The sequence below is a fragment of the Delphinus delphis genome, chromosome 7 (assembly GCF_949987515.2).
Source record: "Delphinus delphis chromosome 7, mDelDel1.2, whole genome shotgun sequence".
Lineage (NCBI taxonomy): Eukaryota > Metazoa > Chordata > Mammalia > Artiodactyla > Delphinidae > Delphinus > Delphinus delphis.
In genome coordinates, this window is record NC_082689.1 from 73,206,643 (window position 1) to 73,229,618 (window position 22,976).

General features: G+C 42.0%; 1 long non-coding RNA gene across 2 annotated transcripts in view; it reads left to right on the top strand.

Moving 5' to 3' along the window:
• The first annotated feature begins 1,641 nt into the window (after positions 1-1,641).
• Positions 1,642-22,976, top strand: part of LOC138414127 (uncharacterized) — a 101,705-nt gene continuing 80,370 nt past the window's right edge. For both annotated transcript variants that reach the window (XR_011246530.1, XR_011246529.1), the window contains exon 1: positions 1,642-1,737. This is a non-coding gene — a long non-coding RNA (uncharacterized lncRNA). The remainder of the gene's footprint in view (positions 1,738-22,976) is intronic.

Consider the following 22,976-nt stretch of genomic DNA (forward strand, 5'->3'; position numbering starts at 1 on the left):
TCATCTAACATTACCTGAAATAAAGGGCAACTGTCTGCCCTGCCCACCTGCTTTTCAGCCAGAGAGACTAAGCAACGCACTTCCCCCGAAGCCACAGGGAAAATAACCAAACCCAAACCTTCCAGCCTTCCAGCCACTAAACTCATCTGGCTGCGTCCCCCCTTGACTTCTTCCCTTAGCAAGAAACTGAGGCTGGGAGTTAAGAGAGAAAAGAGAAGGGATGAGCAACTGAGTACAGATAAAAAGGAACCTAGTGCTCACACAGTAGAGTCCTACTGAGAAAAAAAGACAGTGCCACGTGCCTCGCCCTCTATGAATACTGAAACAGAGGGTGTTAGTCTTTTTTTTAATATTTATTTATTTATTTTATTTGGCTGTGCCAGGTCTTAGTTGTGGCATGCGGGATCTTTTAGTTGCGGCATGTGGGATCTAGTCCCCTGACCAGGGACCGAACCTGGGTCCCCTGAATTGGGAGTGCGAAGTCTTAGCCACTGGACCACCAGGGAAGTCCCCAGAGGGTATTAGTCTTAACCAGACCCCTGAATTCAGTAAACAGTTGCGTTCTTACTAAATGTTTTTGGAAGTAGATTTTTCATGAGAGTTCACAGAACTTTCGGTCAGTGACTTAGACTAGTGTCCTTTGGATAATGCTTCATATGGCACCACGTAAACGAAACTGTTTACTAAATACCTTTCATTGGTTATGACACAGTCTAGTTATCGTAGGTGACTTCAGTGGGAAAGAGAAGAAATAAATAGATGAATCACTTTCTCATTTTTAAAACACCATTGTCACTTTATCCAAACAAGATTACACATATTGCGTTAAGCTGAAGGCCATACCGTGTGTGTATGTACTTTATATATATATAAATATAGATATATTTAGTAGACTACAACTATTTTCAAAGAATGTAAGCTTAAAAAGAAGAAACAAAGGTAGAAAGTAAATTGTACTTCACTAAGAAATGTACAGGAGCTTGATATAATTGGAGAACCACAACTCAGTGATGAGACTGGCAATAAATAAAAAGCATTTGAGTATCTTTTTTTAAAATTAGTTAATTAATTAATTATTTTTGGCTGCGTTGGGTCTCCATTGCTGGGCACGGGCTTTCTCTAGCTGAGGCGGGCAGGGGCTACTCTTTGTTGTGGTGCGCGGGCTTCTCATTGCTGCGGCTTCTCTTGTTGCAGAGCACGGGCTCTAGGCATGCGGGCTCAGTAGGTGTTGCTCGCAGGCTCTAGAGCACAGGCTCAGTAGTTGTGGCGTGCTGGCTTAGTTGCTCCGCGGCATGTGGGATCTTCCCAGACCAGGGATCGAACCCATTTCCACTGCATTGGCAGGCGGTTTCTTAACCACTGCACTGCCAGGGAAGTCCGCACTTGAGTATCTTAATTAGTTTTTGGACTTAAAATTAGTTCTCCTTATGTGGGAACAAACTCATTCCACAGGCCTAAATCAGCTTTTGTATGTCCAAAAACAACATCTCTAAACCAGGTGTCGGGGGTATGAACTTTTCACAGTTTCAACACTCAGGTATACAAATATTTGACTTTCTCTAAGTTTCTATAATAAGTGGTGTTAGCTTTTGAATCCTTGTTTCAACTTGGTGGCAGAAAATTTAAGTTTGCCCATTTGAAGTACAATTCAGTCACTTCTGGAGTTAAAATCAGTATGTTTTGGGTAAATGGTCCATTCTAGATTCTTTCGTATTCCTCCTTCCCTCCAGGAGACATGTGAGTACAAAGAAGGCTTATGTATTGTCTAGAGGGGTGAATTTAATAGCTTAAATATGTTATTCTATAATTCACAAGGTACTTCTGGGTCACCTTTACTATAATAGTGGAGAATATTTTAAAAATAAAGTTAGGGCATACTCCATAAAAGTTTTATAGCTCACTTAAAATCATAGAAGAGCTGTATATTTCGAGATGAAGATTTAAACTGTGGTTATTTAGCAGGGTCTTGGGAGGCAGGAATTGCTGTGTCAACTGATGTTGTGTTCCATATTTCATTACTGCCTTTATGTTTTTTAAATACCTCAAGAATAAAGTTTATTCAAAATGTCACACTTTGCCAGCAGCACATTATGTTGTAGAGTATACTGGCGCCATTGCCGTTACTCTTATTTATTACGGTAGATTAGTTATGGACCCTCTGCCATGATATCTCGGCCTATTAACATATTGCATACGAAAAAGTGTAATGAATGTCCCCGTAATGAGCAGTTACAAAGTCTAGTCACTCCTCCTTGGCTCTCCTTTTTGTGCCGAGTGAAAAATTGAAGAGGACTGGACTTTTACCTGAAACATCGACCACCTGATTGAGCTTGTGAGGTGAGGAGGGAAGGGAACCATCTCTACACTTAATTATTGAGAAATCCTTGCTCTCGCTCCAGGGTTAGAGGTGAAGGCTAGCAATCATCAACGTTGCCTGAGCTAATCTCAAGTTCAAATTCCACAGGAAGAGGGGATAGGCTGGGTAATCGAGACCTAGGCCCGTAGCATTTGTTTATCGAACTCAGTTTTAAAAAATGAAGTGGCAGAAATACCCAAACAGTGTAGAACTCCACAGCACTATCTAGTTCACTAGAATATTTTTTGCTTACATAGATCGCCCATCAACTTCTGCACAGCTGGAGCCTTTTAAGAGATCCCTACGAGGTACTCAGTAAATACCAAGGACACTAAGAGAGGGTTTTAATGGAAAGGACTGATAAAAAATCTTTTCTCAGTTGACATTTTTAAAAAGGGATCTCTCATTTGAAAAAAATTGTTAGTTTTTTTAATGACCATAATCAAGATAAATTAGACGATGCTCCAAAGATTCCCTACGGGATAGCGATGTGGATAATTTTATTATCCATACTGTTGCTAGACCAGGTTTCCTGCCTCCTACAAATCAACTTAGCTAAGCATTCCAAGATACTCTATCACCATATAACCCAAGGATTCTTTTGGAATATAAGCATCATTTTCAAAAGAATTTGTGACCCAGCAGTTACCTGGAAACCAAATTTCCCTAGGAAACTCAATGGTTTGGTTGTTTTGTTGTGTCGGGGTGGAAGGTATGATAGAATTTGATCTGGTCCTGCTTGGGGGGCTGCTTCTGTGCTTTGATAATAGAGAATAGCTGTATCCACCTGTAGCAAATTATACGAGGCACATGTCTCACGTTTCATTGCTTAGTTTTATACTATGCGGCAGCAATTTGCCAACCACAGTCCTGTGCAGCAAAGGGAGCATTTATTATCAGAAACACATTTCTTTTCTGACATGAAGGGGAAAAAAAGGTCCAGATTAACTATACTTTTAATAGGAGATGGAGTGCTATTGGAAAACTGTTCAGGAAACTGTGGCTTTAGCTTGGATTCTGGGAAGCCTGTAACTTTACTAAACTTTACTAAACTTTACTAACTAAATACTAAATAACTTTACTAAACTTTACTACCTTCCAGCTTAATACTGCAGCAAAGCTTCTGCTCCAGGGCCCACCACTGCTTGAATAACTCTGGGGAAGATTGCTAGATGGGGTTCTAGGAGAGGCAGTCGCCTGCTGATGGGCTCCCCTGCTTAACTTTCTTAATTGATTCCACCAGACCCTCCTAGTAGACTAGCTGTCACCCCAACCCGTCTCCAGCCGTAGTCTGCCTCTTAATGCCGGCAGAGTCTTCTGAGACCACTTGCTGGTTCAGAGCTGGATCTCAGAGCTGAGGTTCAGCCTTGACGAGCAGATGCGTAGTAGAGGCTGCAGCCAAGTGCACAGCACATTTTCCGCTGTGGAAAGCCTGCATCAGAGACAGAACATTACTTAACAGTAGGTGGGCTGTTCATTCCGAAAATAGCTCAGTTCTTCCGCATCAGGGACCCTGCAGAAGCACACTTCTGCCAGCTGTGGGAGTAAGAGAGAGCTCTGGGAACTGCTGGGAGCACACAGTGGCTACAGAAGACAGTCTCTAGGGAAGCCCCCGTCTGTGACTTTCCTACGTAAACAACATAAAATAAAACCTCTGGGCTTGGGCTTCCCTGGTGGCGCAGTGGTAAGAATGCCAGTGCAGGGGACACGGGTTCGAGCCCTGGTCCGGGAGGATCCCACGTGCCACGGAGCAAATAAGCTCGTTTGCCACAACTACTGAGCCTGCGCTCTAGAGCCCACGAGCCACAACTACTGAAGCCCGCGGCTAGAGCCCGTACTCCGCAACAAGAGAAGCCACAGCAATGAGAAGCCCACGTGCCACAACGGAGAGTAGCCCCCGCTTGCCACAACTAGAGAAAGCCCGCGCACAGCAACGAAGACCCAACGCAGCCAAAAATAAATAAATAAAATAAATTTATTAGCAAAAAACCAGAAAAACCCTGGGCTTGCCTTCCATACAAACAAGCGGTACAAAACTTTCCTTCCCGTGCGTGTGCTCTTCTGCTGTTCGTCCTTCACAGCTCCCTTGGCTGCTGCTTAAAGCTGTTTTTGTCCAAATACAAAGGTGCCTAGGAGACCAATAGGTAAGCACCCGTCTCCTCAGGAAAAGAACTAATATTATTGAGTGCCTGTTGCGAGCAGTTAGAGAGCTGTGACGATGTGAGCCTGAAAACAGCAAAGAGCCAGTTAAGAAGCAGAGGAGAAAATGAGGCAACAAGCAAGGATACTCAGACACACCAGATGGAAAACGAGTTCTGCTAGCATTCAAATCCTCGCTTCAGCTCTCCCTGAGTGGACCACTTCTTCTGTCCCTCTGGCTGTTTTGTTACCTTCCTGTTCTTCGGATGCTAGTTCCAGTTGTGTTTCAGCCATGTGAAATCAGAGTTCTCCCCAGGGCAGGGGCCTGGCATTGCAAAGCTCTGTGTTAAGAGGTAAGGATACAGAGATGGGTAAGAAAGTCTCCCCAGTCTAGTGAAGCAGACAGGCACAAGGTCAAATGCTTTCGCAGGTTAATGAGGGAGCTGACGGTGCTCCCTCTGAGGGACCTTATCGCACTCCCTCTCAGCTTTTAACACAACTCTCCCTTCACCCATCATTAATTCAACCTGCATTTAGTGAATCCCTTCCATGTACTCCCCTCTCCTGCCTGTGACCTTTTAAACTGAATTGATGCATGCTCTTTCTTCTTTCCTGCTTAACTTCATCCAGCCTACAGCGAAAATGAAAAGAGAGGATCTTACTTCTGCCCGTAACTGTGAAAATGCAACGTATCTTTAGTGGAAAGTTTACAAATAACCACCAGATGGGGCTGCTACACAATGAAAGTAAAATTTTATGGGGTGCGAGGAGACGATGCAATATCGTCCAACTTCCAGAACCGAATATTTAAATCTTTCCTCACTAAAAACTAAGGAAAAATTATTTTATGGATGCATATGCTTCTAAACTTTTTATAAAATCAAAGCACTGCTTATAACAAATTTAGAAAACACTCCTTTTAAAAACCAAGTGATTCTTTTTTAGAAAAAAAAATACATGCTTATTACATTAGGTATTTTCCCCTCGGAGATTCTGCCCACATCAAGGTTGCTTGCTTGGCTTTCTTCCTGGTTTCATCTTCATTCCTCTGTCTCTATCAGTGAAAGACCATAATATGAAACGGAAATGCATTGATTTATTTTTCTGTTACAGATTTCTATGTGCTCTGCATTCAGTTTCAAAAATAAATGAATGACATTCGACATTTTCTATCAGCATGCTCTCGTTTCCGGGTCTCTTCCATCTCGACCTAATTTAAATCACTTTGACCTCACTACTTTTTCCTTCAGGTTTACAGTTTGAAGATCTAGACAATTCTTGATTAATAACGATAACAGAAGGTTGCCACTGTCTCAGAAAATCCAAAATAGACAAAAGGAGGGAGAGCCCCGAGTATGCCTTTGCTATCGCAGGGACCGTCCTCCTTAATAGGGCAAGGTGACCACAGGGGGGCGCCTAGCTGGATGGTGCCAATCCACCCCCGGGGTGCACGAAGCAGGGAGTCTACGGACAGAAGTAGGAAAACCGCAGAGAGGAGGCTTCCCTCCTCTTTCTACAGCACGATGCAGTCTGTGTCGCACTAACTCAAAACCCGGAATGTCCTGGTGAGAAATGGGAAACCTAAAAATAGATCTGCAGAAAGGACTTTGACCTTGGCTTGAAAGTCAGCCCAGTGCTATGACAAGAAAGACCTTTTCCATGAAGATTATGTTCTTAAAAGCCATATTTCATCTGCGTGCAGACTCGCTGTGAAACCACACTCAGAAAATCTGCATCTTGGCTATCCTTCAACTGTAAAATCATTATATTTTGGACATTAGATGTCTGTGTAAGGGTTTCATTTTCAAATTTCTCCCATAAAATGTTAGAGGTTATAAACTGGATTAATAGTGACATTTAAGCATGTCTGCTATTACTGTATGTATCCAGTACTTAATGATTTTTGGAAAGAATTCAAGGCCAGAGCAGGAAAATGTTGCATTCAAGTAATACAGAATGTACATGCTTTAGAATTAACTACAATAAATTAGTAACTTCTTTTTAAGAACTCTATCCAGAGTACCAAAAGAATATATATTTTTAAATTTTTAGTAAGTAAATCCAAAATTACAGGATACTGTCCTATAATTTCTTGCCTATGTTTGAGTTATAATATTTGAAATTTTCAATATCAAAGAACTTCAGGGGGCCTTTATATGTACTCCATATATATGTCAAGGATAACTTAAACTGATTTTTTTAAAGAGCTGTTAAACGGGAAAAAAACACTTTTATATACTTAGGTAACTTTCTAAGGAACAGCTGCCACCAATTAAACAACACATACTTTTTTTTTTTTTTTTTTGCGGTACGCGGGCCTCTCACTGCTGTGGCCTCTCCCGTTGCGGAGCACAGGCTCCGGACGCGCAGGCTCAGCGGCCATGGCTCACGGGCCCAGCCGCTCCGCGGCACGTGGGATCCTCCCGGACCGGGGCACGAACCCGTGTCCCCTGCATCGGCAGGCGGACTCTCAACCACTGCGCCACCAGGGAAGCCCACACATACTTTTTAAAGACTCTTGGGGGTTCAATGTGCCTTCAGTGGACTGAAAAATCTGGAAAAATGGACTTCATTAGCTACTAAAAAATTATTGAAAGGATATTTGAAATGGCGTTTAATACCTGCAAAGCCAGGAATAATCAGTGGTTTAAAGTTTCACCATAAAGATTGGTAAATAACACTGATTACAGGTCTTATTCAAATGGAAAATAATGAATATGTGATGAAAGGAGAATAATGGTCCAAATTGCTCTTAATCTTGGAACTGTGCCTATTGATTGGCCTAGAAATAATGGTGCTAATCGTATGGTAAGAAGGCCAAATGCTTGAGAAAGTCATTAACTTTGGGGAAACAGGATACCCACTACTTCATTGTACTAGTACAGTATTTTATTGAGTAAAGCCTTCAAACAACTGTGTGTTTAGGAAAACTTCCAGTGTTAACCCAAGTCAAACAACATTCCTTTCCACTTCTCCGGAATTTGTAAAAGCTATTTAGGTACTCTTTATAATTCATCAAACACTGACTGAACACCTACTGTATGCCTGGCACAGAATCAAACAAGTAATTTAGCATTCCGAAAGATAATTACTTATCTCGCATTGGCTTATTTCTAATAAGCTTAAGAAGTAATGATCTTCTCATAATAGTAAATTTACACTTTAGACTGGCTTTCCTGAAACACTTTGGCAAAGCGTCATGAACAGACATATGTACAATTGTCCTCTCTTATTCGCGGTTTTGCTTCCTATGCGTTCAGTTACTCAAAGTCAACTGTGGTCTGAAAATAGTAAAAGGAAAATTCCGTTAAGTGAACAATTAGTCAGTTTTAAATTGCAGGCCATCCTGAGTAGCATAATGAAATCTCGCGATGTTCTGAGTAGTGGTTAAATCTCGCGATATCCTGCCCGGGACTTGACTCTTAATTTGCCCGCGTATCACCTGTTGGTAATTGGGTTAACCTCTCGGTTGTCAGATCAAGTGTGAGGGTATTGCAGTGCTAGGGTTCAAGTAACCCTTATTTTACTTAATAATGACCCCAAAACGCAAGAGTAGTGATGCTGGCAATTAAGTTATGCGAAAGGGAAGCTGTAAAGTGCTTCCTTTAACTGAAAAGGTGAAAGTCCTCAGCTTAATGAGGAAAGGGAAAATACCATGTGCTGAGGTAGCTAAGGCCTGTGGTGAGACGGAATCTTCTCTGTGAAATTGTGAAGAAGGAAAAAGAAACTCGTGCTGGTTTTGCTGCCGCACCTCAAACTGCAAAAGTTATCGCCACAGTTCATGGTAAGTGCTTAGTTCAGTTGGGAAAGGCATTGCGTTTGTACAAGATATTTTGAGAGAGAGACCACGTTCACTTTAACTTTTATTACAGTATATTATTATAATTGTTCTATTTTATTATTAGTTGTTGTTGCTAATCGCTCACTGTGTCTAATTTACAAATTAAACTTTATCATAGGTATGCATGTGTATGAAAAAATATAGGGTTTCAGGCATCCACTGGGGGGCTTGAAACGTTTTCCCTGCAAATAAGGGGGGACTACCGTATAAGCAGGATAAAGAGATACGGTCCTTTAAAAAATTATAATTTCTCTAAAAAAAAATTATAATTTCTCATCTCTAGGAAAAGCCTCAAAGGATTCTGAATTTGAAATATTCTTACTTCCCATTAACTTTTCTTGAGGATCCATGTATCCAATTACAAGTTAAATTTACATTCTCTTTAATCCATTTTCGAGGCCTTAAGTATATTCTTAAGATTCTGGTCTTGACAATTTATCATTATTATTTTAATTTAAACAGTAATACATAAGCATGTGATTCATAGAAACAGACGTATACGGAAAAGTCACGCTACTCTTAGCAAATGTGTGTTGACCAAGGAGCTAATCCTTGTTAAGACTTGCCAGGTGAGGGCGGCAGAGAGCACTTGCAAAGCACGGGTTAGCTGAGAACCTCAAGGCCTGGTGGTTGCCAGGGAACCCTCAGGGCACTGGGGAACGGGGCAAGATCAATCTGTTGTGAGGAAATTAGCTGAATGGAGAGGCTGGTAACCGGAAGCACTGGCCAGGAGAAACAAGGGAAAGCAACAAGAAATGGCTGAATGCAAAGAGGAAAGAGCTTGGGCCTTGAAGTCACAAAAACCTGACTTCTGACACGAAGTGTGTCACATCAGGCAAAGGGCTTCATTTCATGGTTGGTGCTCTCTGTGTATAAAATGAGTACAGTGATCTATATTACTGTTTCCCGGAATTGATACAGGGTTATAAGACGATGCCTGTAAAGTGCTTACCACGTTGCCTACCAGTGTATGGAAGGGGCTTAACAGATATTGTGAGCCATTATTATTATTTACTGCTGCTGAGGCCAGAGAAGCTGGCAACGTGGAGCTGAGTGCCTGCCTCAGAGAAGGAAATAAACGGGTACCTTGAAGTCAGAGAGGAGAAGGAAGCAAGGCAAAGGGAGCCAGGATGGTGAGGACTCCCCTCACTACGCTTGAGTTGTGCTGATGGCTTATTTGGACACTTAAATCTTTCCTCTAGGGATGTCCACCCATCCCCACCCTGTCTTAGAGATACCTTCTGAGCCCAGTCATTGGTAGCAGCTGCTTTGGAAAGCAGAAGTTCTGATTAAGACCCAGCTATCTGACAAGTGCATTTATTAAATAAGAATGAGAGTGAAAAGTTAATTCCATAGAAAGGCTTCCTTAGGTACACATGGTAGGGCATTGACTGGAGATTGTTAGCTTGTTTATCCAAACAACTGATACTCGGAAGTTACTTTTATTTTTTATTTATGTAAATGGCCCCTTTATTTGCAAAAATGTGAAGCAAGTCCCTCTCTCTTATTCTTAGAGCAGGTGGTAAGGTTTCCACACATCTGAAGATAGATGCCACAGTTTGTGAGATGTGAAATGTTCTGCTTTGTAATGGGAATTATCGGCATTTTTAACTGGACTGTGCTCCAGAGCACTTTTTCTGGCCATAAAATGTTTGTAACCTGGACTATCCTCCACTTGCTGCAGTTTCAAAGTGGAGAGCCCAGACTTTGTAAAATGTTCTTGGGCACGTTTTGCTGATTACCTTAGCTGGGCAGTGTAGCTGAGGCCATCCTCTGTGGGGGGTGATTTTTCCCACCCTTAACCATCCTGAGATGGAAATGCACATGCCTCAGGATAGAAGAGAGAAACTGCTTTGCTTCAAGGGGACTGATGGCTTAGGGATGGAACTGAGGACATTTTACAGGTGAGTTTGAGCCGGTTCTGGCCACGCAGAAGTCTCCAGGGGCTAGCCTGGGACCCTGAGGTTTGTCTTAGGCCAGCTGTAAGCCCCAAAAGTACCCATTGGTCCCTGCAATGTCAAGCACTCAACTTGAGATTCCTTTAGCACTTAGTCAAGTTTTTATTAAACATCATGGTTTTTCCCTTTTTTTTTTTTCTTTTTTTTTTTGCGGTACGCGGGCCTCTCACTGCTGTGGCCTCTCCCGTTGCGGAGCACAGGCTCTGGACGCGCAGGCCCAGCAGCCGTGGCTCACAGGCCCAGCCGCTCCGCAGCATGTGGGATCGTCCCAGACCGGGGCACGAACCCGTGTCCCCTGCATCGGCAGGCGGACTCGCAACCACTGCGCCACCAGGGAAGCCCTGGTTTTTCCCCATTTTTAATAAATGACACAGCCATATAAATTCACCCACATGTTCAAGCTGGCAACTTCCCTACTCCTTCCCACTCCAGCATCAAATCCATCAGCAGTACTATCAGTTCTGCCTCCAAAACAGCCAAATCTCAAACCTGTGCTGCTTCCCTTTCCTCTCGGCCCTCCTGACCCTGCATCCACTATTTCCCACCCGGGTTACAGCAGGAGCATCACCACTCTCCCTGCTTCTTCTCTTGATTCTTAATCCCCATTCTTTACACAGCAACCTGAGAATTCTTTTTACAGTATAACTGAGGCCAAGTCATTCCCTTCTTAAAACTTTTCAGTTTCCTCAGTACTTTCAGGATAAAGACCCAAAGATTCAGCATATTCTGCAAGGCTAGGTCTGGACTTGGCATGCTTTGGAGAGGTTAGTGCGAGCTGTGGCCTCTGAGAAGAGTGACCTGGCACCCGATTACAGGGCAGTGCAAGGTGACTGTTCAAAGTGTGGGCTGCTGGGCAGGTGACAAGAGACCATGACAGGCTTCTTGGGATTCCTTCTGGAAGGTGACCCAGTAGAAGAATGGACTCCCCATTCCTGTGGGTGGGAGGTATGATAGGACAGTAAAGAAAACGTGACTTATGTCGTGGGAACAGGTTATTGAGGTCTGGGGACATATTGGTGATACACCCAACCTGGGGTAGGAAACAGCTTCCCTGTAAATCAAACCCACCCCCTTTCTCTTAGTCTCAAATTCGAGATCCCCAAATTGTACAACGTATACCTAATAATGGCTTCTGTTTATCAAGTACCTGCTAAGGGGCTGTCTTTATGCTGGGCACTTAATGTATTTGATTACAGCAAACTTACAATTATTGTTATCTCCATTTCAAAATTTTTTTTTGTTGGAGTGTAACTGCTTTACAATGTGTTAGTTTCTGCTGTACAGTGAAGTGAATCAGCTATATGTATACATATGTCCCCTCCCTCTTGGACCTTCATATGTGGAAACCCAGGCTCAAAAGTTTACTAAAAGTTAAATGATTGATAAGGCACACACTTTAAAAAATTACCAAATTACCTTTCTTAAGGTAAGAAGGGAAGGGACTGATCTCGTGTTTAACTTATCACCAAATAATGTATCATATAAGACTGAGTGTTTGTTTCTTATCAGTCTCTCACTAGAATGAGAGAGCCCCATGAGGGCAGGGGCACTGTTTACTTCACGGCTGCCTTCCTAGCACATCCAACAGTGACTGATCACAGCAGTCCTTAAATAGAGATTTGTCCACGGACTGAAGAAATGATTGAAAGAATGAATTTTGACAGCTGCTCTAATTACTCAGTGCATTTGATTCCGAGCTTTACAAAAATAGGAAAAATTAGTGTGAATATCTTTGTGTCCACAGATGTGGTTTTGGATATTTTTTCTTATACTCTCCACTCAAGAGCTGCTATTAAAATATAACTATGCCTGTTCAACCAGAGGTTTCCATTAGCAATGAGAATTAATTAAATTATGAGTCATCAGCAGATGACATACTGAGGCAGATTATCCCCCCAACAATTATTGTTTTTTGTTTTCCTAATTATAACAATAACATAATGAAGAACACAAGCTAGATTTATTAACTTTACAAAACAAGGTATGAACTGTTATGAAAAGATTTCCAAGATATATTTTTAGTGGAAAAAAACCCCCAAGATACAGAATAAGGTTCATGGTATGCTTTTATCCCAGGGGATAATAATAAGAATAGTTACTGAGAGCTGACTATGTGCCAGGCACTATATTGTACCCTCTCATTTAATTTGTTTAACAATATCATGTTGTTAGTACAATACCTCCATTTTAAAGAGTGCTTTTCTTTATTTTAGTTTTTATTTTGAAACAAGCCCAAACTTAGAAAAAGGTTGCAACATGCAAAGTATACACAAACTCATACAGGTACATTTTACGTATATTTACCCTGTATCTACATATATTAAAAACCATGAGATCATATGAATATCTATAATTCAATTCTTTTTTTTATAATGAATTTTATTTTTATTATTTACTTTTTTATTTTTGGCTGCATTGGGTCTTCGTTGCTGTGCGCGGGCTTTCTCTAGTTGTGGTGAGCAGGGGCTACTCTTCATTGTGGTGTGCGGGCTTCTCATTGTGGTGGCTTCTCTTGTTGCGGAGCATGGGCTCTAGGTGCGCAGGCTTCAGTAGTTGTGGCACGCAGGCTCAGTAGTTGTGGCTCGTGGGCGCTAGAGTACAGGCTCAGTAGTTGTGGCTCATGGGCTTAGTTGCTCTGCGGCATGTGGGATCTTCCCGGACCAGGGCTCCAACCCATGTCCCCTGCATTGGCAGGCGGATTCTTAACCACTGGACCACCAGGGAAGTCCCTATAATTCAATTCTTATATCAAGTTTTAGTTTTCTCTCCTTTTATATATTTACTTCTCTTTTCCAATAATAAGAATCCTAACTTCAATTGTCCTCAGTGTACTTTTATTTATTTTTTTTAACTAATTGGTTATTACTAGCTCTTAACTTTTAAAAAAATTTTTAAATTTATTTTTGGCTGCGTTGGGTCTTCATTGCTGCACGCGGGCCTTCTCTAGTTGTGGTGAGCAGGGGCTACTCTTTGTTGGGGTGCGTGGGCTTCTCATTGTGGTGGCTTCTCTTGTTGCGGAGCACAGGCTCTAGGCGCACGGGCTTCAGTAGTTGTGGCATGCGCGCTCTAGAGCACAGGCTCAGTGGTTGTGGCGTGGCGTGTGGGATCGCCACAGGCCGTGCTTAGTTGGTCCGCGTCTTGTGGGATCTTCCCGGACCAGGGCTTGTACCCGGGTCCCCTGCATTGGCAGGCGGATTCTTAACCACTGCGCCACCTGGGAAACCCCTCAATATACTTCTTATTAAATTGATCCCCTGCATATAACCAACCTCCTGTCACTTCTACTGTCCCCATCCCTGGCAAGGATGTCTTTCTCTTTCACCAGTCTCCCACACCCCACAGCAGCCCCTCCTGTACCCCCTTTCCTTCCCACCCAGGCTCCACCACCCCTACCAGCACAAAGCTCTGAGATCCTCCTTCCTCTGTGCCCGGCTCTCCCTACTCCACTTAGAATGTGACACTCCATGCCCCCAGCCAACCCCAACACAGCAGGGACAGCTCCCTTTTGCCCATTCAGGGGTAGCCATAAGAAAGTGCTCCTGGGGATCCAAAGTTTTGAAACTGGGTCAAGCTTAACATGTGTTAGCATCTTGGTGGCCCATTTTTGAAAAAAACAGAAGCATGGATGGCCATTTAGCCAGTCATGTGCATGAGGATGAAGCATGGAAGGTGAAAGAAGAAGAAGGAAAAAGAAAGGAAAAAAAAATTGTATCAGCGAGGAAAATATTTCCTGAGCTGAATCGCAAGCAGCCAAGTCACCACTGATGTCACAACAGTATTGCCAGCTAATAATGGGCTGCTTCTTAACTGTCGGGAAATGCAAACAGCACAACATTAAAATGGTTCTATTTTCTTCCATCCTTACAATAGCAACACAGCAACAGAGTGCTGATCTCCGAAAGACAAAGGCTGTGAAAATAAACATGCACTTGAGCCAGGGGGCACTTAGGTTATGAATTTTCTTTTGAAATATTAGGTAATATATCTAAACTATTCAAACCAACCCGGGACCATCTCTTGAGGTACCAGTCTGAGATCACCCACCAATCTCAAATGGCTCAGCAAAGCTTGTGGTCAGCCAGACAGCTGGGCTTCCTCTTTTCTTCACTTGCTTTGGCTGAGTTGCTTCCAAGGTGTTTCAGAGAGCAACATGCCAGATGCAAAAAAGAGCAGACACCCGGGCCAGGCCTGCATTTTCCTCTAACTGCGTTAACAGGCAGCTGCTTGGCCTCTGGTTCATCTGCCGCAGCCAAAGCCAGGCTAAGTCCTGCTCTTTCTCTGTAATTGCAGGATTGCCTGTGGTTCCTGAGTTGAAAGTTTATCTTTAGTTCTACTCCTTCCCCGTTTTGTTGTTACTTTGCTCATTCCCTTGACTTCATTTTTATCCATATATTTTTCCAACAACGTGTTTTTACCTCATCTCCCTCTCTTTTACTTGTATCATTATTTTTTATTACCTCTGCCCACATCCCTGGCTTCCTCTCTAAGGACTTTGGAAAACCAGGTAAATTTTGTGTCTGTGGAAGAGGCTGAGAGGCAGATCTTTAAACCTAACCCCAGTTTTCTCCTCCCACTTGAGTCCACATAAGGTGACAGCTCTCCTTTCTTGATGCGAATTCTTTCCAGTCCACCAGTAAAGCTGCCCCTTTCAAGAAATGGCTTGACTGAGGATGCACTCAAGGTTCACAACTAACGAACAAAACCTCCTGTTATGAGACTGCAAATTTCCAGGCACTTGTGACCTCATTGTCATAAATACGGACTGTATCTAGCAGTCTTCTACCCCATTCCAGGTTATAGAAGTTCAGTGTTCCCTACCTTAGGACCAGGGAAATCCTGAAAAGACATAGGTTTTGTGATCATGACCAGGAATAGATTATTCTTAGAACAGAGACAAAATGATGAGTCCAAAGGGACTGGGAAATCAACCAATAGGGTCAAATAGGTGTGATACACAACACCCAGAGAGAACCATCCAAACTAAGGCGACCTAGGGCATGCTGGACATTCTCCACTTGTTTCTCTAGTCTACTCTTCGCCACCCTTCTCCGTGTCCCAGGGAGCAGGCTGGCCTTGGACTGGAATGACAGGCTCCTGTGCCCTTTGGCTTCCTGTTAGATTCATCCAGTGGGAAACACAGGAGATCAGGAAGAGGTAGAGGTCTGGGTATTTATTCACTGGCTCCCTCTCCATGGGGTCACAGACTGGCTGAATATTCCAGCTCCTGTCATGTGTCTTCTTTCTCTGGTTTCAGTCACCATTCTGTCCTTTGTCGCTTCAGGCCTTGGAGAATAATAGTACCCTTCTATTAGCCCAGGTTACTGCACTACCCCTTGAGATTTCCCTATAACCTGCCAACACCTTTGTTAATAATTCCTTTATTAAACTCTTGTCAAATTACCCAACTCAAGTGGACCATCTGTTTCCTGCTACTAATTTGATGCTTACACAAGATCTCTGCTTAGGCAAGGCAGAAACAGGTATTTTGGAAAATTGTAATGGGAGATGATCAGGACCCAGCTACCTGGAAATTGAGGCCCCACAGGTAGGAATTTAAGTTACTCTTGACACAGAGGGACAAAGGAGAAACTTCTTTATTGAAAATTAGTGATGCAGAGAAGTGAATAAATTTACTGACACCTGGAGGTACCAAGCTCAGATTATTGATAATAATGTAAGATTTACTGTGCTTTTATCATAGGCCAGACATTGTGCTATGCTCTTAATACATTATTACATTTTAGATTATTTCACCCACTTTACTGGGTGAGAAAACTGGGTGCATTGATCATTGCTGTTTTGTCTACCCAGCATCCCTCCCTCAACATCTTCCAGTAACAAAACTGTTTTCTGCAAGGAACTCATTTTACATGTTTTAGGTAGGGCTAACTTTGGCCTTGCCAGAGTGCACCCCCCATGTGCAATATTTGGTTCAGTGATGAACATGTAACCCAGACAGACCAGTAAATCCTCCTTGAGTTGTTTTTGGTTTTTTTTGTTTGTTTTACAAATTTATTTACTTATTTATTTTTGGCTGCTTTGTGTCTTCATTGCTGTGCACAGGCTTTCTCTAGTTGCGGAGAGCGGGGGCTACTCTTCGTTGCGGTGCATGGGCTTCTCACTGTGGTGGCCTCTCTTGTTGTGGAGCATGGGCTCTAGGCGCATGGGCTTCAGTAGTTGTGGCTCGCGGGCTCTAGAGAGCAGGCTCAGTAGCTGTGGCACATGGGCTTAGTTGCTCCGCGGCATGTGGGATCTTCCGGACCGGGGTTCGAACCTGTGTCCCCTGCATTGGCAGGTGGATTCTTAACCACTGTGCCGCCAGGGAAGTCCCCTTCCTTGAGTTTTGATATATGAACTTAGGGAAAGAGCTAGAAGGATAATGATGTTAGCTGCCACTTCTCGTGGCCACCTTTCCCTAGGCTTGGAGGAAGCCATCTCCAGTAAGAAATCATACAGTATTATGCAAAGAGAACCAGCGAGAAGAGATAGGTGGAGAAAGCCAAGAGCAAGCCCAGGAGAGATGACCTCATTTCCTCCTGCATCCACTGTCGTCAAGTAGCTTCTATCCCTAGGTTTTTCTTATGAGCCAAAAAATATATATTTTTTTTACTTAATGTCAGCTGAGTTTCTGTTATTTATCATCAAAAATATCCTATAGGGCTTCCCTGGTGGCACAGTGGTTGAGAGTCCGCCTGCCGATGCAGGGGACACGGGTTCGTGCCCCGGTCTGGGAAGATCCCACATGCCGCGGAGCGGCTGGGCCCGTGAGCCATGGCCGCTGAGCCTGCGCGTCCAGAGCCTGTGCTCCTCAATGGGAGAGGCCACAACAGTGAGAGGCCCGCATACTGCAAAAAAAAAAAAAAAAAAAATCCTATAAATATATTGAGGTTTACTTAGAGATCCTTCAGCTGAGCAGTGATCAAGACATGTGTGTGAGGAAACAACCCAAGGTTGGGGAAAGACACTCAAATGGAGCAGGTGGAACCATCCTCAGAGCCCACATAGATTCAGAAATAGTTGGTGATCCCACAAGCCAGAATGAAAAAACTTTCTGATACATGGGACACCATGTAGAGTACTCAGAAATGTATTACATGGTTAGTAGGGAAAAACATCAGTCCTCAACCGTGTTTAGTCCTGCATAACAAACCTTAAACGCAAGCGTTAAAAGGATCAAACTGTTTCTAAGTAACTTAACTATATCCTAGAACAAAGCTCAAGAATACATACAGAAATACAAGAATATGCAGCATCTAAAAATGTAAAGGTCACACTTGCTGGTATCCAATCAAAAATTACCAGGCATGCAAAGAAGTAGGAAAATATAACCCATATGATGGAGAAAAACCAATTAAAACTAACCCAGAATGACACAGGTAATAGAACTAAGTAGTCAGGGGTGTGGTAACCACGTGTTCAAGAAAGTAGAGGAAGGCATAAATGTGTTAGGGGAAAAAAACAGATGATGGCATGAAAATGACCCAGATCAAACTCCTAGAGTTGAAAAATACAAGTCTAAAATGAAAAATATACTGAATGGAATTAAGTGCAGATCAGACACTGAAGGATAAAGCATTAGTGAATTCAAAGATATGTCAATAGAGACTATTCAGAATAAAACTCAGAGAGAAAATGACTAAAAAAAATCAGTAGAGCATCAGTGAGTTGTGGGACCAGCCCAAGCAGCCTCCTATACATGTAATTATAGTCCCCAAAGGAAAAGAGAGAGAATAGGGGACAAAAAAAGGATTTGAAGAAATAATGGCTGAAATTTTTCCAAATTCGTTGAAAAATGTAAACATCCAGATCTAAGAAACTCAGTAAACCCTAACGGAAAGAAGCATGGAGAACCCATACCAAAGCATATCATAATCAGATCAGGGAGCCTGTCTCAGTGGCAGCACTCCTGACAGTCATACCTGGCCTTCCAATGAGGGCAACCACAGAGTGTTTTAAAGATGCAGATATTCTTTTTTTAGTTGTTTTTATTTTGTTTTGTTTTGTTTTGTTTTGTTTTTTTGCGGTACACAGGCCTCTCACTGTTGTGGCCTCTCCCGTTGCGGAGCACAGGCTCCGGATGCGCAGGCTCAGTGGCCATGGCTCACGGGCCCAGCCGCTCAGCGGCATGTGGGATCTTCCCAGACCGGGGCACGAACCCGTGTCCCCTGCATCGGCAGGCGGACCCTCAACCACTGCACCACCAGGGAAGCCCGCCAGATATTCTTAATATCACTAGTTTATCACTCAGTGGCTTAATGAAAGGAATGAGTTTTGGGCCATCTAGTGGAACAGAAGTGGAGGGATGGATATGTAAGTTGCACATGGTAAATTCAGTCTAGTAGTCTTATCTCCCTCAGCCTGTGGATTCCCTCCTCCACATCATGCCAAGGAAGCTCTGGCCTGTCATCTCATTAAATGTAGGCCACCACCAAGTCCAAGTTTTAGTCAGTCAACCAAGGAAGATGTTAGAGTCACCTTCAGCTGCACAAGCTAACACATTAAATCTAAAATCTCTAGGGAAGTGCTCTTATATCAATGAGTTCAACCCAATCTACTGTTATATCTTCTTTGGACAAATGCCCTTAAAATGCACCACTACAAATGTTCCCCATGTTTCTGTTGATACACATAATTAGCAAGGCCTTGAAAGTCCTTGGGGGTATAAGTTATTTTCTCCTAGATCATAGCGCGTACCCATTCCCTGGAACGTGCTGGATTTGACCCAGTCCACAGGTTCAGTGGTAAGAGGGGAGGGTTTTGATAAGTTTTGCAGAGAATGGACATCCCCTTTCAAGGCATTTGCCCCAGAGAAAATTATCACAAGATTTTCCTAGCAAAAGAAGTATAACAATGGACTAAAAGCTCATGGAAATACATGGCCTTACCACAGACCCATTACTTAGAAAAGACTGGGCTATTGAAAGCTAGAATGGCTTACCAAAGACTCACATATGGTGGCAGTTGAGAGACAACAGCCTGCAAAGGTGTTCTGTATGTGCTTTAAATCGGTGACCATTAAATGATGGCATCTCCCCCATAGCCAATATACATAGATATGAAACCTAAGGAGCAGGAATAAAGGAACAATCGATCCTGAAAAGGGAATTCAAAAATTTATCTCTAGAGAAACCAGAATTTGCTACTATTTTTAAAATAGCTAATAGCCTTCTCTCCATTACTACTAAGAAACAGTGTTCTAAAAAACATTGAACTCCAACTTTAGCTACCTAAAAATGTGGGGGATCTTTATACATGTTCAATGTTGTATATTGTAAAATGATTACCTTATAATAAGAGAAATGAGCAAAGATGCCCAAAATGAGCAGTCGAGTACCTGGAAGCAAAACAAAAAATAGGAGAGCCAGAAACAAAATATTACGTGGTATCCCGAATATGTTTTATTAGTTCCCTAGTAAGTTCTCCAGTTCATCCTCCTATTTGATCTACTAATCAAACAGAGAAGCAGTCCTCCTGATGTTATAGGCAGACAAACTACCCTTAGTGTTTAGGGCAGTATTCCAAAGAAATGTTATGAGAAAACAATAGGGAAGGATCTCTGCATGTAGCCCTTCTTTATAAAGCCTGCAGCACTCTGCTACTACAGTGGTGTGAGGACACACTGCTGAGGTTAAAAGTTAAAGGTCAAGTTGATACTATTCTCTTGGTCCTTTAGTTGACTAAAAATGTTTGCTGAGATGCAAGCAATTAATGAAAAGAATTATGGTTACTTTATTAATATGACTGAACAAATGTCTCTTCAGAATGCAGTTTATCATTCAAAGCATATCATATTGCCTTAAAGTTACTTAGTCACTTTCTGGCCAGAAAAGGCTTCATTATAATAATTCCTTATTAAACTTCTCATTGATATGGGCCCTGATCAGTATGGCCTCCAGCAAAGCAAATCTAGGACTTGGAAAAGTGAACCCCTATGAGTACTAGCTGAACTTACCCAAAACATTGATTTTCAGGCTGCTTCTTCTATTTTGAATTCTAGAAAGCTCGAGAAGGATTTGATAGCCATGCAAATCCTCAAAGAACACCACTAAACCATAAAAATGGCTTTCAAAGGTTTAGAATTAATTGAAAGAATTATTTTCTTTAGGATCTATTTCTTATTTACAAGTCATTTTTAGGGGTTCAAACTTAGGCAACAATGTGACTAACTCTGACTTCATATTGGAAACCATTCATTTATTTGGTAAAGAGTAAACGAGTTCTGTGGGCAATAGGTGAGTGAATAAATTAATCATAAAATCATTTAGCAAGAAAAGAAAGGCTCAGAGAAAATTTGAACCTAGATGTTTTTAAAAAGTATGTTCAGGGAGTAGTCATGTCTCTTAACCAGAGCTATGGTAAATAAAGGTATAGCCAAAGCTATGGCAAGCCACGAAGGAAAGCTCTTCTCTTCAAAGGAGAGAGAATTATTGCCTCCACAATCGTGTGGACATAATGGGTGTGGTGCTATGGTCAGGCATCTCCTGCTCACCCAAGGTTCACAAGGTGCACCTCGGTTTGACAAGCAGTTAAAAACTAAATAGATTTAGATACAAACTTTAAAAAAAGGTTCATGCAAACAGGCATTCTCGCACTGAACTGGGATTATATATTGGTAAAACCAATCTGTAAGGCAGTTTAGCAAATATATCAAGGGCCTTAAAAGTATGCATGTCCTTTGAATAGGATATTTCACTTTAGCCTAAGAAAATAAGTTTTTTTTTACAATGGTCTTCATAGGAAAGAAAGAAAGGGAGGAAGGGAGGGAGGGAGGAAGGAAGGAAGAAAGAAAGAAAGGAAATGCCCAAGAAAACTGTTAAAGGTTTTTTAAAATTATTAATGCTCAGGAAGATCTTAGAATAATTTTTCTAGAGTTTTTGTATTTAAAAATTTTTCTGGAATGAAACAAAAAATTTTTGTTAAAAAGATTCAGAGTAGCCACCCACCTCAGAGTATTATGAATTCATGATTAAAGAAGCTGATTAAAAACAAGGCACCAGTGCAGTACTGCTCACATAGCATGTTCTTCCAAAATACCCTCCCCCATCTTCTATAATAGCTGCCTGCCTTTCAGTGGCCTGTAGCCTCAAAAAAGTTGTGAAACTGTGCCAATGTGTGTTCCACCATCCCTTAATTATTTGTGCCAACTGATGGGAGCTGAAATATGGAAAGCATCAGAAAGATAATCCTAAATTAATTTGTTCTTGGTCTTGGAACACGACCAGACACATGTGTTTAGACATGAATGTATTTACCCCCCACTAAACCTCATACCCTTTCCTCACCACTTCTTGGCTTGGCTCCCACTTACAGCACTGGGGAGGTCCCAGGAACCAAAGAAAATCTGAGCAAGGATTGTCTGGTGATGGAGATTTGGCTCTGAATTGTAGCTATTTGTATGTAGAAATGCAAAAGCATCCATATATAATTGTCCACATATTTATATTTCACATACAGTAGTTGATTTCCCATAGTTCTTTGATTAAAAGGAGAGTTTTATTTGTGCAGAATCCTCCAGATTTGGTGAAAGTGGTGACTGGGGTAATGAAAGAAGTCTTGGCAGGACTGGTTACCTAATTTATGAAACCCAGTGTAAAATAAAAATGTGGGACCTCTTGTTCTAAAATTACTAAGAATTTTAAGATGGTGACAGCAGAGCACTATACCAAGCCCAGAGCCCGGTATGAATGCACAGGTCACATGCCCATGAAGCCAGTACTGAGGCTTAGAGTCAGGTAGACATGACATCAAATTCTAGGTTTTTCATTTACAAGCTGAGTGTCTTGAGTAAGTTATTTAAACTTTTAAAGCTTCAGTTTTCTCCTCTGTAAAATAGGAATAATGATTATGTATCATTCTCAAGAGTATTGTGGTGATTAAGAGAGAACATTATACTAAGTGTATAGCATAGTGCCTGGCTTGTGGACACTCTGTCTTTTTTTGTCCTACATACTACAGTTAGAGTTCTAAAATGTAACCTTGAGGGTCTCTCCCCGACTTAAAACTAAAAACTATTTTTAGTTACCCCTTGTCTACGAAACAAAATGGAAATGCATATTATAGACAATGAACACCTTCGCTGTTCGGGTTTCATCCACTTTTCTAGACTTGCTACCTACCACTCTCACACGTGTATCAAGGTCCAAAATATAATTTGTGAGCATTTTCACTTTTCCTTAAGGGTCAGTAATTATAATAAACATAGGTGACATATGTTAACAAGACAGCAAGCCCAAAATGGGGTCACTTATGCTAAGTCCCAGGTCACCAAACCGAGAGTTAATTACAGTTTCCAGTCTCCCAGAAATGGAATCTTAAACCAGTCAATCAGGAATCTCCTGATCATCACTAGTTAGGTAATCTGCCCGATAGACTCCTTTCATCCCCTAAAGGAAAATACCTTTGCAATAACCAGCCTACTTTTTTGCCTAGTAAAAAAAAGCCTGCTCCTTTCTGCCTATAAAAATCTTTCATTTGGTATACAGCTCCTTGGAGCTCCTTTCTGTCTGCTAGATTGGATGCTGCCCAATTCAAACCGATTCTTGCTCAAATAAACTCTTAAAATTTTTAATATATCTCAATTTGTTTTCTGGCACATATAATAAATGTTTCTTTGTGCCAGGCGCTGTGCTAAACATTCTGCTGGAAGGAAGACTCATTGTCCGCTGCTGATGTTGTCTCCCAT